The sequence below is a fragment of the Solanum pennellii genome, chromosome 9, assembly GCF_001406875.1.
Source record: "Solanum pennellii chromosome 9, SPENNV200".
Lineage (NCBI taxonomy): Eukaryota > Viridiplantae > Streptophyta > Magnoliopsida > Solanales > Solanaceae > Solanum > Solanum pennellii.
The window spans coordinates 11,636,624-11,643,142 of record NC_028645.1 but is presented as its reverse complement, the minus strand read 5'-3'; the positions used below and the strand labels follow the sequence as shown (position 1 = coordinate 11,643,142).

The 6,519-nt window shown below is 34.5% G+C and overlaps 1 non-coding gene across 1 annotated transcript; it reads left to right on the top strand.

The window, feature by feature from the left end:
* Nucleotides 1–6,173: 6,173 nt before the first annotated feature.
* On the top strand, nucleotides 6,174–6,260 carry TRNAS-GGA. The gene has a single exon. It is a non-coding gene; the product is annotated as a tRNA-Ser (tRNA).
* The last annotated feature ends 259 nt before the right edge of the window (nucleotides 6,261–6,519 follow it).

The window sequence follows — 6,519 nt, the reverse complement described above, 5'->3', positions numbered from 1 at the left end:
CGCAACTCTAGCCAGTCTTCATTACACCGGATTTCAGGGTGAGCTAATGCTTCTAGCTTGGACTGGATCTTCTTCCTCATGTCTTGATGCCTTGAAGTTCCGGCATGGACTAGCTTTTGTTTATTTTAGCTTCTTAGAATACTCTTAGTTTAGAAATGTGATCATAGATGTTCTTGTAGTGATGACTTCCAGATTTTGGGGAATAATAGATGTTGAATTTTAGAAGTTATTGAATTGGTTTTTATTAATGAGTTTAAGTCTTCCGCATTACTTTCTGTTGATATTAAATTGAAATGGTAGGGTTTAGATTGGTTGGTTCGCTCACATAGGAGGGTAAGTGTGGGTGCCAGTCGCGGCTCGGTTTTGGGTCGTGACAAAAGTCTTGTATGACCATGCGTCTCTTAAAATAAATTTGAGAGATGTGTTGAAAACACCCATCAACCTGATAAGAATTATTAGTTTCTTCCTAGAACAATTGATAGTATTAACAACACATGCCTCTACTTAATTAACTGAACTTATATATACCCCAATCTTTCAAGATGGGATAAATAAGTACGACACCCATCATACCTTTTTCCTATAATATTTTCGCCTAAAATAATATATCTACACTAAGATCCAAAAGTTTTAAGAAGACAATCATGTTATCGTAGTTCTTATAGTAAACATTAATTATAATTAATATAAATAGTTGCAGCAGGTGTAAGTAAGAATTTTGTTATAAATTAGAGAAGGTAAAAATATTGAACTAATTCTTGGCCCCTTAAGACTGAAGACTGTAACAACACTCCTTCAATTACTTTTTACATAATTGAACGGTGGGACCCATCAGCTATAGTACTAAAATCAAAATGAATTATAGGCCCAATCCAACAACAGATAGGGCTAAAGAAAGACAATATAAAAGTAGCTAAAAAGACACCAAAACCTAAAAAGGCAGTCAAACTGGAAAGGAAAAGTATCATCTTCGCAATGTTTTCATATCGATTTCGCCGCCTTGGCTTGATATTTGACCAGTCACCTACAATAATTGTGAATTATCAACTTTTCCTGTCTCATATCAACATAAGCTCCATTTTGTGAAGCTCCACTTCATATGAACTTCCAGATCACGTCGACTGTGACATTTCGTCGGCATCTTCTTAAATCTATTTGTAAAGCTGTGAGATGCTAGAAAGAAAAGCTTCTGATGAGGTAGGTTTACTTTCTTCATCCAGACTTATATTAAGCACAAGGGATATATTTATAGAAATAAATATATTCTAAGCTCTGTTATCTAGTTTAAATTGCACATTATTCAACGATTTCAATTGACTTTACTTGTGGTTTCAATTGTTATGAGTAATCTCCTACTGTGAACCAGTGATAACCACCTTCGATAATTGGGCGAATAGTGGTGGTTGGTAAAGCACTTTAACGACGGCAAAATTTCTCCCACATGACTTCTCTTCCACCATTGTATTTTATAACCATGTCATATGAATCTCCTTTAGATTGACATCATAGGCTGCACTAGAGACCTTTGGCACCCCAATGCTTCATTTATAGACCGGGAATCTAGGGGGATGTTCACTCCTATGCGGATAATGGGGTTGGGAGAATCCAATAGAACATTAGGGAGGATCACATAAAACTACCTTACCCACCTGACCTGAAAGAAAGGATGAGCCATCACCAAAGCACTCCAATTGAACTCCTAAATATGGTTATAGGAAATACTAGTATGTTTGGTTGCTCCTCTCATCTTGAAAACCTGTCGTAACGGCCTAGAGAACTAGTAAATATTGTCCGCTTTGGGCTTAGGCTTGCACTAATTTAAAATGTATAAATAATTGGTAATGCATTCTTATTTATCTATCCAATATCTCTCTTATATTTTGCTGATGTTGGACTTATAATCTTAAATTGAGATGTAAGATGAACCCCATCTATATGGACTGAACGTCATTGATGAGATTTTCCCCACCATATGGGATTCACCTACACTTAGCACTAAGGTTTCCCCATCTTATCAGTTGCATAATTACATGAGTGGATATACTACAATTAGTAACACCTCTACCCACTAGTGATATTGCCTAGTTTGTGATTAGACCCGAACGATTTTAACATGTGTCCCTTATTGATAAGGCATGATTACTTATAAAACCTAAGTCTCTCTTGTGTTTTGCCTATGTGGGACTTATAATATTAAGGTGCGGTGTCACATACACCTCTGTATAGACTTAGAAATCCTCACAGAGGTTTGCCTCACCGTATAGAATTTTCCTAGACTCAATATTTGGGTTTTTTCGAGCCCTACCAAGATTTTCCTAAACTCAATCAAATTTTGACCCATATCAACAGTGATAAACAAGAGTGGCTCTGATTTTTAAGTCAAGACATGGTACCTACGACCACAGATGATCCCGGGATAACCCTTGACATATCAAATATAACATATACACTATTTTAAAATCGAAATATATGCTTAATAAAGAATTCAATAAACTTCGTTATACTACATTACTAGTCTGAAAAAATCTTTATTACTTTATAATGAAAATATAAGTCTTCAAGGACATGGCTCTCAAATACCTAAATATAAAGACAACATAAAAAAGTTGACAATCTTAAACAACAGAGTTTCCAAATAAGAAGGGCTAACTAAAAAGCTATCTGGGAGTGCTGCAACCTTACTCACTACGATAATATCAGAATCTACATCATAAAAGGACGCAACATAGAGAAATATATGCATCAATATGCTGAATGGACAACGAAAGTAAAGGAGAGCACTAGCTAAATCATTGAAAGAATCATGAACATATAGTAAAATAATATTTCCAAGATTAAACATATGATCATGGGAATCTTATTTCACTACCTTGTTCATAGTTCTTGAAATGATTTAGCTAGTATCTTTCTTTACTTACTCAGTACATTTCACGACTAACGTATATATTTATATGTGTTTCATATTTTAATGATGTTGATTATGATATTCACACACAAATTCGTGGTGACTGAGGGTGAAACACTCTCAGTTGTCTTTTTGTGAGCCCTTCTCATTTGGGGACTTCATTGTTTCAGATTGACAACTTTTTTTCTTATGTTTTCTTGTTTTAAGGTAGATGGGGTTACGTTCCGATAGACTTATATTTTCATTCTAAAGTAGTTGATGTTTTATTTAGACAATAGTTATGTAGTCTCATGGCGTTCATTGAATGGTTTATTAAGCATATGTTTTAGTTTTCGATATAGTGCATATAATATGCCGATATGTTAAGGGATAACTCGGCATCATTCATAGTCTGAGGTACAATGTCTTAACTAGTGTATAGAATAAGGTCATAATAAATCATAATAAACTTGGTATTAGAGTCACCTTTGTGTTAGCCTTGTTGATGTGGGACAAAGTTCAACTAAGTTTAGGAAAATCCCAGTAAGACGGGCAAAACCTCAGTGCAGAATCAAGGTAAATCACGTGAGCTGGAGGAAAACAAAAGCGAGGATGCTGATTTCCCAGAGGGGTATATGTGAAACCCTAACTTAATATTATTGTCCCACATAAAAAACATACGAGAGATGTTGGCTTTATAAGTAAGTACTCATATCCAATTAGTGACACATTTTAAATCTGTGCGGGCTAGAGCTCAAAACAAACAATATCACTAGCGGGCTCGACAATTACACTCGCTTCGATAAAAATCCTATCCGCCAGATTTTGTTCAACCTTTCGTGGTTATTTATGTAGATAAATATCTCATACGGGTAGTCTAGTCCGTCAATTATGTCCATTAAATTACGTTCAACATGAGAAGTATGAAATGGAACTCTCAACACATACTAAGGGTGTGTAATAGAGAAATCCAATATTTAGACTAGATTGGAGATTGCCGAATTTTACCCCCTTGCACTATAGTGCACTTGTAGGTGTTATTGCGCAGGGATGCGCCATGGTAGTTGTATATGTGCTATAGCGTAAAGATAGTTGTGGGGGGGATTGTATAGAGATAACCTATCAGTTATAGCAGCATACCACCGTAGCTCGATGTAAGGGTGCCATAACGGCCTTCATCATCCCAGAATGTGAAGTGGTGCATCGATGACACCCCTTAGCCCAAGAATCCCAAAAAGTTCTGCCTATTACTGTTCCTAATGTACCCCATTATCTATATATAAAATAATATAGGAATTTCAACTTCTAAATCATGATTGAATCTTATTATCTAACCAGAAAAACCTTCTCACTTTCCCCACCATTTTGGAACCAATCTCGCCCCTATTTCTAAAGATCCTTACACCCAAAACACTCTAGTTGCATTGCAAATATAAGTGTAAACCACATATTTCAACGATATCAATGAATACAATATGTTAAAGTTTTTAAATATAAACCCAAACTCTATTCTAGTATATCATTTCCTTTCATGCAATCACCCTTATTCATAAAACAAACTAAATAGAGTAGAGTGCATGATAATTAGTGTAGTTTTTGCATTCTGATTGAAAGAATCTCTGTTCCAGAATCGTACGTGAGATTTTAACCTCATACAGCTCCTCCCTTATGTGCATAAAAGAACAATACATAGAATCAAAAAAGATTCAACGATGAAATATTCTCATTATGAACTCAGCAGGGCTAGTGTTTTTACAAGAAATCTCTAGCCAACCTTCCTGCAAGAGATTCTTTCTTAACATCAAGCCTATTTGGACTAGATAGAAATGATAAGATAACTCCTCACAATTTATTTGTTTTTAACGCCTCTTAATTTCCAGGAAATAGTCACTTCAATAACCTTCAATGGTTATACGGGTATCCAAAGGACGAACGAGAAGGATGTTTGTTGTCCCAACCATTCTTTTAGTCCCAAGCCCGGTAAGAAAAGGGCTGACTTAGAACAAAGTTTTCGTGTTGTTGATTCCTAGGTGTAGCGCTTCTTCCTCTATGCTGCCTATTAGCGCTAGTAGAGTAGAATCGACCCGTAATACAGAACCTCTAGGCGTAACCTTTTGCTTAATACTAGAATCTATAACTGAAACATAGCATCTGAGGTTGCATTAATCGAGGATACACGACAGAAGGAATTGTTCTATTTCCAAACTTCACCTTCAAAAAGCATAGATCTTTTTCTCGAATCATGTGTTTTTCTCCTTGTAAGACTGAGAGAAATGAATAAATATAAAATCAAAAAAAATAATCAAATTGCACCATCTCTGTAATAGGTAAATGCCTCTTTTTCTCCGAAAGTTGTCGGAATTACTCGTAATAAGATATCAGCTACAATTGAAAAGGTCTTATCAATAAAATTTCCATTTATCCGTGATCTAGAAATAGGTAGTAATCCATTCTAGAATTCTTTTCATTACCTCTCGTGGGAAAAATCCCACAAAGAAAAGAATTGTATAGTACGAAATAACATAAAAACATCTTTTTTTAACAAAAAAACAAAAGATATGAATCCTCTATTCCAATTGTTCCTTTTTGACAGGAATTGAGAGGAAATAAGAAATATTTCAATGCGATTCGATTACATACTAATGTAGTAGTATAGGAACTATTCCAATTTCGGTGAAGTTACAAATTAGAAGAACTCATGAAATTTTGATTCAATCACGATACAAATTACAAAGAAGAAAAAATATTGACTAATCATTCTATGATGAAAATAGAATAACTGCCAATTTTGTGTACATAACGGGTATACACTATACAGTCGAATCTAATTTTTGATAAATTTCTATTCTAATAGAGGGGTAGGTATTTGTTGTTGAGAACTCCAAAACCGAAAAGGAATTAAAAAAATTTTCTGGTATGGAATCATAGTCTATATAATAATAATTACAGATATGATTTAAGAGTATCCATTAACTATAGTCTAAAAGATATAGACTATCAATCAGTTGATTCGTTCTAATTCATAGAATTAATCCTTTGTAAAAATAGAAAAATATCAGAAAAAGAAGGAAACGTTGTTTTTGCAAACATGAATTGAATTTTTTTGAAAAATTTTTCATAAAAATTGTATCTTTATCCCGGAGCCTCGAAGGAAAGAAAAACCGTTCTTTGCTTTGACTTTGATGACAAATTTTTAGATAAGATGGATTGGTCGTACCTATCCAATAATGGAATATGGATTATGACTGACTCGCTATTCACTCGGTTTTGGGGTGATAATCATTATGTAGGAGAGATGGCCGAGTGGTTCAAGGCGTAGCATTGGAACTGCTATGTAGGATTTTTTTTACCGAGGGTTCGAATCCCTCTCTTTCCGTACCTTCTCTTAAGTCACCAATTTTACTAACAACAAAGACTCAAATAGCATTGGATACCATTATTCCAACAGCTAGACCCTTCTTTGATCTAAAGATACAGATTNTAGATTCTTAATTCCTAATTGCTGTTACGCGTAAAATAGAATACTCAAAAATAATCATAATCAAAATACTGGAAATAAAAGAATAGACAAGGAATGAAAATAGATCCTTTGTGTATGATACAAAAATGGGGGAAATCTAGATCAGACTCGGATT